Below are 12,382 nucleotides of genomic sequence, written 5' to 3'. Positions count from 1 at the left end.
AGGAATAAACATGAACCTCTTGCAAATGGTAAAATATTAAATGATACAGTATGACCAATATGAATATACAAGATCAATAAATAAATAATAATAACAAGGAGGAAAACATACAAAAGAAATTACACCTTTAGAGAGTGTGTGTTTTAGTGTGTGTGTGCGTGTAAGTGTGTGTGTGTGTGTGTTGTCTGTGTGTGCTTATTTACTGGTGTGTGTGTGTTGTCTGTGTGTGCTTATTTACTGGTGTGTGTGTGTGCTATGGGTGGCCGAGAATCAGGGAACTCACAGTGGGGTGCGGCCGAAGGGACTGGTCGGTGGTGGCTGGAGTTCAGCGTGGAGAGGGGTAGCAGTAGCAGTTGCAGAAGGGGGGCTCGGCTGTGGTTTTGGAGTTGGCCGTGGGAGTTGCGGGGGTCGTCGGAGTTGCAGGTTCGTCGGAGTTGCAGGGGGCTGTTGGAGTTGCAGATTCGTCTGAGATGGGTGTGGCCGTCGGTGTTTGCAGGGGAATGGTTTGGCTGGCCAAGAATGGCCTCTCTGCTGCTGAGGTGCTCTGGTTGCTGTGCTGGTGCATGGTTCCGTCGTTGCCGGTGCTTGAAGGCGGTGACGTTGGTGATGTTGACAAAGATGGGGCTGCTGATGAGTGGTTGGAGTTGCAGGCGAGGACGACGGCAGCAACTGTTGCTGCGAGTGACTCGGGGTGGCTGGTGCTCGGGTATGTTGGTCGGTGGAGAGAGAGGCAGCAGGTTGCTGCTGCTGCTGCTGGGGAATTTTGGAGGTTCACGGGGCTGATGTGGTGGCCGAGGGGAACAAGGGGAGAGAGCTGAGGGCTGAGGGAGCTTGGGAGATTGCGAGGTAGAAGAAAGTAAAAGAGAGGGGGCGTCGGGAAGTTGCTGCTATTGCAGCGAGTCTGGAGCAGCGAGAGAGAGGGGGGAGGCGGCTAGGTTTTTTATTAGTTGAAAGTTTAAAGCACAATTTCTTGAGCATAAGTCAGCTATGCGATAAAGGTTACAAAGTATCATTTGAACATGACAAGTGCATAGTTGAACACAAAACTGATAATAAGATATTGTTCATTGCTAGGCATCATGAAAGCGTATATACCACAAGTTTTGATAACTTAACTTCACAGAGTGTGACATGCTTATCTGCTATGAATGAAATAAGATGGATTTGGCATAGGAGACTAGGACACGCAAACATGGAAGATAAATTTGTTAAGGGACTTCCTAAGACTAAATTAGATAAAATCTATGATGCATGCCAACTAGGAAAAAAGGTAAGAACAAGCTTTAAGAAGAATAAAAAGATCTCCACTACTAGGTCAGTCCAAATGCTACACTTAGACTTATTTGGACCAAACCCAATTCAGAGTTTTGGAGGAAAATTATACGCCTTTGTCATAATTGATGATTTTTCAAGATACATAGGGGTACTATTCTTAGATCACAAAGATGAAGCATGTGAACAAATTATAAACCTGTGCAAGAAAGTCCAAAATGAAAAGGGATATACAATTACTAAAATTAGAAGTGATAGGGGTAGAGAATTCAAAAATCAAGGCATGTAAGACTATTGTAATTCATTAGGAATTGCCCATAACTTTTTAGCACCTAAAACACCACAACAGAACGTTGTAGTTGAAAGGAAGAATAGGTCTATACAAGAAATGGCCAGAACTATGCTTAACGAACATAAATTACCTAAGTACTTCTAGGCCAAGGCAGTAAATGTCGCTTGCTATGTTCTAAAAAAAGCATTAATCAGACCATCACTTAGTAAGACTCCTTACGAATTATCGAATGACCATAGACCAAACATATCATATTTTCATGTCATTGGCTGTAAGTGTTTTGTGCTTAGAGACAATGAGCATTTAGGAAAATTCGATGTAAAATCTGATGAAGGTATCTTCTTAGGGTATGCCTTAGATAGTAAAGGCTATAGAGTATATAATAAACAAACATTGACGGTTATAGAATCTATTCATGTAGTGTTCGATGAGTCAAACCCCTTCTCCAAAAGAACTGATGAAGATGAAATTGAATTAAACAAGGAATTTGAAGAACTATCAATTAAGAATGATTCAGAAAAAAAAAAATGAACTTAAGGAACCATCCATTAAAACTGATCAAACTGAAAATGAGGCTAATGAACCACCTAGAGAATGGAAATATATAAAGAATCATCCCATTGATCAAATAATAGGTGAACCATTAAGTGGAGTAGCCACTCGCTCCTCTCTTAGGAACATGGTTAGTCATTTTGCATTTCTATCTCAAGAATAACCTAAGAATGTGAGTGAAGCTATAGAGGATGAATCTTGGGTATTGTCCATGCAAGAAGAATTAAATCAATTTGAGAGAAACAAAATATGGAAATTTGTTTCCAAACCTGCGGATAAGTTAATTATAGGGACCAAATTTATATATAAGAATAAGAAAGATGAACATGGAGTAGTTGTGAGATATAAGACTAGATTAGTAGCTCAGGGATATAATCAAGAATAAGGTATAGATTTTGAAGAAACCTTTGCACCTGTAGCTAGGATGGAAGTCATACGAATGCTTTTAGCATATGCAGCTTTTAAGGATTTCAAACTATATCAAATGGACGTCAAAATCGCATTTTTAAATGGCTACATAAATGAAGAAGTGTATGTAGAACAACCCACAGGCTTTGAAAACCATAAGAATCTAGATAACATGTATAGACTAACAAAAGCCTTGTAAGGTTTAAAGCAAGCTACTAGAGCTTGGTATGAAAGGCTAAACGATTTTCTATTAGAAAATGGATTTATAATAGGAAAGATAGATACAACCATGTTCATAAAGTCTAAGAAAGATAAAATTCTTTTAGTGCAAGTATATGTAGATGACATCATATTTGGCGCTACAAATAAAGAATTGTGTAATGAACTTGCCAATACCATGCAAAATGAATTTGAGATAAGCATGATGGGTGAACTAAATTTCTTCCAAGGACTTCAGATCAAACAAGCAAATCATGGAATATTCATAAATCAGTCAAAGTATGTTAGCTTTACCGTGATCCCAAGAGGGGGCGTGAATTGGTATTTCTAAAATTTATCTCGTAGGTACTCCTCCTAACAGCAGTATGTTCACAAACCTATGGTCAATCTAGTACAAGTAATATAAATATATCAGAAATTAAGTAAAGCAGTTTAATTACTCACATAAGCACCAGAAAGCAATAAAGAGAGTGTGACACGTAGATATGTTATCGAGGTTCGGCCAACTGCCTACGTCCCCACCTTGGCTAACTAGCACAAGGATTATCACAATAACTTGCTCACTTAAACGAGTGGAGCAACACCTATATAAACCAGGTCAATTAGCACAGGGCTGACCTCAACCTTTACATCAATCCTTACCGGGTTGGATTACCGCCCCCTAAGGTCACGCCTGGAACACTCAGATATACAATCAAATGGTACAATATCAAAGTTCTTTCACGTAAAGCAGATTTGTACCCAAATGCGTTCAATCACATATACCACAGATGATTTAAAATGTAAGCTTAGTGTGGTCTAAATAGTTCAACTCTCAAATGTATTTTCTATCAATGTAGTGAGTACGTGAGAGTGTCAACGACAATCTGTGTATTTCAAAATATTCATTCAAGCGTGCTCACACGGAATATCAAGCAAGCCTCAAAAATATCAATCGGCAGAATATCTCAATCACATAAATATGTATATGCTTAGACTGCAAAATATATATAATCTTTGTTTTCAGAAAATAATATGTAAGTGATTAAATATTGCAACAAAGATGCTTCAAATGGTTTTCAAGATAAAGCACAATAGATATTTGTAAATGATTTTGAAAATATTTCACAACCAAAAGCAAATACGAGTTTCTCAAGATGTTGCAACGAATATGCAATCTCAGAAGATCTAGTAAAGTCTTCTTAGGATCAACTTATTAGCAAAGTCCCCTAAAAAGCCTTTTGGTTTGACTCTCAATAAAAATGGATCAATCTCACAATAAAGAGAGAGCAAACCTTCTTATCTAAACACTCAAGAACACTTATGGAGGATTTTGTAACTTTAAAAGACAAGCTAGAGTGTTTGTAGAGAAAATAAAAGCAATAGGAAATTTTTGGCTTGAGAGAATTTGATTTGCTAATCTGTCTCTAATTTTCCCAAATGAAGGGGTATATATAGACACCCCATAATTTTTAACCATTGGGGACCTATTAGGAATTATTAGAAAAATTTTAATGACATTTTAAATAGTTTAACCCTGTTTAAAAATATTTAACCTTGGTAAAAATCAAAGCAACTCGAGAGGTTCGGTCGACCAGAATAGTTTCAGTCGACCAAATCTCATATGGTTTGGTCGACCAGGAGAATTTTGAACTAAGGGCTTGGTCGATCGAAAGTAGGCGATTTCCCATTTCTCCGAGGTTTGGTTGACCAGGCCATTTTGAACTAGCTGGTTCGGTCAACTAGACCGCTGGGATTTTTCTGGAGGACCCTTGGTCAACCAGGTAGTTGGAGTACAATTTTTTCTCGGTCGACCAAATGGTCACTATGTTGACCTCAGGGTGTTTAGGTCGACCGGGGGGTTTTGAACTACATTAATTCGGTCGACCAGAGCCTTGATCAACTGTTGACTCAGGCCTGTTCAGTCAACCAGGGCAGGATGAACTGCCTTGGCCGGTTGCCCGAAAGTGCACAAAGTATGCATTTCTGTTCTGTTTCAATACACATTCACCCTATTCAAGTTCCTAATACATGCAAGTACAAAGGTGAGTGTCCTAGGGTCATTTATGTCCAAAATAAAGACACCGAAAGAATCCGGTGTCGGTTGACCTTCGGTTGACGGAATGCTAAACCCTAAGGTTTTTCTACGGTCACTTTTAGTTTGTATTTGGTTTGAACTTACATAATAAACCATGCATGTGTTGTGTGTGCTTATTACAAACCAAATATCCTAATTACTATTACAGACAAATTTAACTACTGAATATTACAATTGAAAACATGAACCCACTTCAAGCTTTCATATGCCGTCAGTGTATCTACTAATATGGACCTGCACATGAATTAGATATTCATTAAATACAAGAGTATTTGTCATTATCAAAACCGGACGTGACCTATAAGGTCAACAAAGTATATGATTCATAAATTAATTAAAGTATATTAGAGATTTACTCAAAAAGTTCAATATGGAAGATGGAAAAAATACTAGGTACACCTATGAGCACTTCATTGAAATTAGATAAAGATGAACAAGATATACCAGTAGATATCAAGCTATATCGTGGAATGATAGTTAGCTTGTTATACCTGACTGCCAGTAGACCTGATATAATATTTAGCGTATGTTTGTCTGCAAGATTTCAGTCTGCACCAAAAGAGTCTCATTTGCTAGCTGTTAAATGGATACTTAGATATCTGATAGGAACCGTAGAAATTGGGTTATGGTATCCTAAGTACACATCCTTTGATATTATTAGTTATTCAGATGCCGATTTTGCGGGTAGTAAAGTGGATAGGAAGAGCACTAGTGGTGCTTGTCATTTCTTAGGACATTCATTGGTCTCTTAATTTTCCAAGAAACAAAATTCAGTTGCTATCTCCACAGTTGAGGCTGAATACATAGCGGCAGGTAGTTGTTGTGCTCAAACGCTTTAGATGAAGCAACATCTGAAGGATTTTGGATTAAGTTATGAAACAATCCCTATTAGATGCGATAATACAAGTACAATAAATATCTTAAAGAATCCCATATTACATTCACGAACTAAGCACATAGAAACACGACATCACTTTCTTCATGATTATGTACAAAAAGAGGATATAACACTAGAGTTTGTATGCACAGATGAACAATGGGCAGATATATTCACGAAACCACTTGCGTAGGATAGGTTTATCCAAATTAGGCGTGAATTAGGTCTCATGCATATTTGAGAGGTTACTTAGAATTATGTTAGATGATATAATTCAAGGGGAGCAACGCCACTTACAATATAATCACTTGGTATTGCATTAATAAACACTTGGTATCAAAAATCCGACATAACATTTAATTTAACATTTGATATCCTCATGTAACCTTTGAAATGTATGCGTTAGCAAGGGGGATAGTTGATGTCAAAAAGTGTGAAAAGGTTTTTATTTTTATTTTTATTGAACACGTTTAAAACCTTAAGATTTCTAAGGGGAGAAGAACATAAGGGTACGTATACTCATGTTTTATTATTTTACACCTTTTTGTTGATGTCAAAATGGGGAGAAAATTAGGAGCAAAAATAATAAAATGGAAGCTAAAACTATTGGTAAAACTAATTGTGCAAAAAAGGGGAAAAGTATAATAACAAAAAGTGTTGAAATATCATAAGCATATTGTCATTTATTGAATATTTGATGCATCAATTGAGGGGGAGCCTTGCTAGGCGTAACCCATTGTATATTTTTGTTTGTGCATTTGTCATCATCAAAAGGGGGAGATTGTTGACTCTATGAGTCCAATCCGGTTTTGATAATGACAAATCACTTGGTATTTGATCTGTGCATTAAGTTTGTGAACAAGAACTATATTAAGCATGCACAGAAGGATAACGAGTCATGAAAGCCACAAAAGTAAAGCTAACATATCTTGGCAAGATCCATGGAACTCAAAAAGTACTAGAATCAAGATACAAGGGGCAAAGTTCAAGAACATCTTGGGAATGGGTATTTAAAACTTATGTACTTACATTTGCATATGATTTAATTTGAGGTTCAACATAACTTAGAATGATTTTAGGATTCATGCATTTCATGTATATCATTAGAGAACTTTCATGGACTTAGAAATGCTTTTAAAATCATGAAAAATATGTTTTATAAAAGACCCAAGAAAAAGAGCGAAGCAGATTTTTAAATTAGAAAAAAAAATTAAGAAAAAGGGGACTTCGGTACCCTGAAGAATTTCTTTAGGAGCATGAAGATTAAGTTTGGTAGCTTGAAGAATTAATGGGAAACACAGCAAGTTGGCCGAGGCTTTTCAGTCGCCTGACCTTGAGACCTCAGGCGCCTGAACCACTTCAGGAGCCTGACCCTATCTTTAGGCGCCTCACCCTGCATTCCAAGTTAATTTTTCAAAGGATCAAGGGACTTCGGTCGCCTGGGCATTCACCCTTAGGCGCCTAAACCTACGGGAAACTTAAAATTTTGATTTTTATTAAACGAACACGTGAGTTATTTCTTTGATCCAATGGTTAAGCTCAATCCTAAGGGTAAGACACTATATATACTGAATATCTAAACCCTAGAATGAGGCTAAGACACACAAGAAAGATAAGAACACATCTTGTTGAAAGAATATTAAAAAAATTGCTTCAATTGCTATACGATTGCCTACACTTCAATTTCTAATCATCGAACTTGGACAAATCATCTAAGAATCTCAAAGGGAACTTGTTTACTAATCTAAATTCTCATTCTAGTATTGAGGTTTGATTATTCAAGTTATTATTTTCAAGAATTTCTCATCTCATTACTTGTTATTGAATATCATTAGAGAAATTTTTTTTTTGAGTTTTTTGAGTGTGCACATACATATAAACACTGCTTTTGAAAAGGTCATTACTTGAGAAAGTTGTTTAGCTATTGGTTGATTGGTCTTTAATTCAAGAGTATATATATATATACTTGTTCATAAAGCTTATTATTACAAAATCTATTTTTTGATTAAGTATTAAGAGGAAGATCTTGAGTGTGCATATTTATATATTAAATCACTTTGATAAGATTACCACTTGAAAAGAGCTTTAGCTATTGTTTAAATATTTTAGGTTCGAGTGAGTTTTTCCACTCAAAGACTTGATATTTTTAATAAGTACAAATCCACTTGATTAGATATCCTTGAAATTCTTAAATACATATATTGTTGAATGATATTTTCTGAAATAGATCCCATTGGTTTTTGATCTTTGGAATACATATCTATATATATTTGCAGATTGCAAAGGTTGTGTTGTGATTGAATATTTGAAAGAAAACTTTGTGATTTTGATTGATTTAATATTCAAGACAAAGTTTTTATTAGTAAATTCACATCAAACATATTTGTGCATTTGTGTAAAGCGAACTAGGAACCCTAAAATTCTCCAAAGCATTTTAAATACATCATTACTTGGGAGTTTTGGTCAAAGAGGGATTTGTGTGTTGAAGCATATCATACATAAATGATTGTATCGTTTTCATACATTTTGAGCTTCAAGTTTATATTATATGTTAATGTATTAGGAATTTGAATTATACTTACAAGCTTTTTGTTGGAAGCAATTTTGAGTGTTTCATATTTTTATTGTATACACGGTTCGGTGTGTGAACCAGAGTTTGAGGAGAGACTTATATCTCTTGTAAGCAGCGGAATAGGAGGGAGCTATGCCTCTTGTAGGTAGCGGATTGTAAGGGAAGCTCTGTCCCAATTTATGAAGCAAAGATTTAGTAAAATCCTTGAGTGGTTACTCAAGGCGAGGACGTAGGCTAAGTCGGTTGAATATCATAAAAATCGTGTTTGTCTTCTTTCTTCCCTTTACTCTTTACTTTCAGCACTGCATTTAAATTGTTTATATCGTATGTATGGGTTGGATATTATTGCACATAAGTAATTGAGTAACAAGAATTCATTGGTAAATAGATAAGAAGAGTTTAAGTGTTGAATAAGTGGCAAAGAAGTTTTAAATACCCAATTCACCCCCCCTCTTGGGATTACACCTGATTCAACAAGTTTATTTCCCTTATTAAGAGGTGTCTCACCCCAGCTGTATACACATTTCAGGAAATTCAGGTAGAGGAGCGGATAGAATTCCGCAACAGTAGAGACTGGTGGGGCTACCCTGTCTGAAGGGTGAGTTGTTAAGCTAGAGTCAGGTTTATTTTTGCGTTAAGACCCTAGGGTACATTTGACCTTTTTGGTGAATGATTGTATATATAAAAGCTTTAGTAGAACTTCGGTATTATGATTGGCTAGATGATATGTATGTGATTACGTTTCCTGCTGCATAGGTATCAGAGTTGTATTTTGGGTATATTCCTAGTACCCATGGCTCCAGGTTGATTATGTTATTCAGTTGAACAAGATATTAAGATTATTATTATTATTATATTAAATGTTATTATGGAAAAAAATATATTGTAAATTATACAGGTCGTTACAAAAGACCTTTGGGCAAAGTATTATGTTCGGAAGCAATAAAATTTACTTTTGTGGTATTACCATTATTGATATTACCATTTTCTTACAGAATTACATCTTACCTTTTTCCTCCTTGGTGTCATACTTATTATGTAAAATCTGTTTGTCTTTCCATCTTTTGAAGTGGGCTCCTCTAAATTGAAAATGCTTGTCGTGATCTCCAACATTTTCACTCGGTTTCTCAAGGACTGTAGACTCCATACTTTGAATCTCCTTAAAATTGTTAGAAATATTAGTAATATAAAATGATAAATTTACAAAATAAAAAATAAAAAATAAATCACGATTCAGAATTAGGCTGAGGCACAAATATCTCGCTCACTTTAAGGAAATTTAAGCCCTCTATGGTTTATTGGCTTAGCCCACGAACCGGTGCAGTAGAACTTCTCAAGATTTGTCTTCCCCGGGATAGAACAGTCGGATTTGAATCATATGAATCCCCCCAATTCTGCACAAACAAAGGAGTCTAAAGCTCCACAAAAAAAAAAAAAAACACCTTTCTTTGCTTGCCAAACTCTCTAGACTCAAGATGAGAATTATATGATGAGAATGAAGAGAAGAAATTAGTGTATTGTGCTAATACTTCAAGGGTCTATTTATAGGCACAAAATGACCATTCATTCTCCATGTACTTAATAAATATGATATGTATATATTAAGTAAATACATACTTAGATGCAAGGTAAATTCATATAATTAATTATGCATTTATCAAATACATGAATGAATAACCATAATTAAATGTAGATGCATCACCCAATCCAAGGTACATCTTCATTTTTCCAAGATAAAATAATAATATACATCTTCTTTTTCAAGATAAAATAATAATATTAAAATACACTAACATATACTATACTTTTTGTGTAATGCATATACAGTGTATTTCTATTTTATAGAATTAATTATTTGATCCCTCAATCATTCTATCCTTTTTATTCTTATAATTTAATTAATTTTTCAATGTTTTTAATATGTTATTTTTTTAATCATTCACATCAGAAAAAAAAATTTTTTCTTATCATTTTTTTCCTTATGGCCATTTTTGCCTACTCATTCCATAAAATTTATTAATAATAATGTTCCTTACACTTGCAAGGATAATTTTATCTAAAAAATTTATTAACCATTTATGTGCCATATGTATACAATATTTGTTAAGGTAAGGAATGAGCTTTTTATAATCATAAAAATAGCTTATGACTGCAAGAATATTTTCAACCATTTACACTAAGCGGTCTCTCAATTTTAAAGGCTTTTACGCCCTGTTTGGATGCCTTAAGAAAATAAGCACTCTTTTTTTTTTTTTTTTAAAAAGTGCTTTTTATAAGTACTTGTACCAATAAATAATGTTTCGTTTAAATTTGAATAAGTACTTATAAATAGTTCATTATGTCAGTGCATTACATACTTAAACATGTATGACCTAATAACAAAACATTGATGTAGATTAAGGACTATTGGGCCATTTTAAAATGTAATATCTTAATTGAGACTGTCAGTCAAAAAGTATCGAAACACTTCATAACTGAAGCTCAACTTTTTTTTAGTCCATTCCCAAACTTGCGAACAAAAGCCATAGCCCAACCCATGGAATTTTGAAAATGGAAAGTGGAAAGTAAAAGCAAAACAGTTCATGAATTACATTGGTGAAATAAATATGATAGAAGGTGAAAACAATCAGAAGTGGGATGTGTAAAGGGCTGATGGGACGACTTGTGCAGGCATTCATTCGTGGCTAGAAATCTGAAGAAAAACACATGAGCATGGTGGATGCTGGTGGGTGAACACTTCTGACCTGAACCTCCCCAGTACTATCTGTCAAGTATGTATGGCAAGCACATGGTCCAAGCTGAACTTGGTGGCCTGCTGGGTCAGCTGCACAGAATCATGACATTGCCCAGCAAAAGATCCCCGCCCCCCACCCCCCTTCTCTTCCAGTACTCAAATTTATTCAACTTCTTCTAAATGCCCAAACAGAGTTTAGGGACACCTGACTGGAAGTCCAAGGTTGAGGTTGGCCAGGTGGCCTTGTATGAGTTCCAATTATGATTATGACCATGATTACTTTTGTTTTAAGATAACTATAATTGTAATTATGTGAGCCTACGCACCGGGCAGGGACAGAGTGAGAATTTCATAATAGAGGACGCCCAATTTATATGTATATATATTGTTAATTTTTAAACGCATCCTGTCCTGGAATGGTTAAAAGTTTGAGTCTTTCATGTAAAAAGTTTTAAGTTTGAGTTTTGCTTAGGTGAAAATTGAGAATTGAGAGGAGATACATATGGGAGATGATTCACCTAAGTTATGCATTTTAGGTTGATGTGGATTTTTGACCAAAAAATTATGGGTGTATTCGTCCAATATCCACCTAATTTATCTTGACCAAAATTGGTAACCAATGAAAAGTATATGTGAAATAATAATTTAAGACCCATACAAAAACTAATACCAAGACCTCTTAATTAAGGTCAAATAAGAAAAAAGTATCAAAATATTTATTTTTTAATTACAATTGCCTAAATAAAGATAAGACAGTCTAATATAGAAAGAAAAAAAAACTTAAAATAAGATATTTTAAGTTGCAAAAAACATTTGTAAGAGAATCATCTCTCTCTCTCTCTCTCTCTCTCTATATATATATATATATATATATATATGTATAATATAGATAATTCTATTGGGAAATAGACTCAGATATAATATGGAAAATTGTTAAAAAAAATTATGTATCTATATATAAATAAATTTTTTTTGGGAAAAATTGCTAGAATCGATGACTTATATTATAAAAGATATCCCCCCAGACATACATAGTGTCAATTATTGCTAAGACGTTCAAATTTCATCCCATTACACGGTAGAAGTAGGTATTAAAGGAGAACACATTGAGATATTTAGCCAAGTCCAAAGGAACAACAACAACAGCAACAGACTTTGGCCATGGTCCTCGTCCATGGTTCACTGTTCACATGACCTTGGCTATGGCATTGGCGCCTTGCCTCAAACATGCCAAGTTGATTTTTGTGCATAGGCTAATAGGCATACCACACATACATAAATACATGCATGCATACATGTATATATATATATATATATATATATATATATATATATATACACACAATGACATCTTCTTCTGTAAAGTCTAGCCTCACACT

The sequence above is a fragment of the Malania oleifera genome, chromosome 9, assembly GCF_029873635.1.
Source record: "Malania oleifera isolate guangnan ecotype guangnan chromosome 9, ASM2987363v1, whole genome shotgun sequence".
Taxonomy (NCBI): Eukaryota; Viridiplantae; Streptophyta; class Magnoliopsida; order Santalales; family Ximeniaceae; genus Malania; species Malania oleifera.
Note: the sequence above shows the minus strand (reverse complement) of the source record.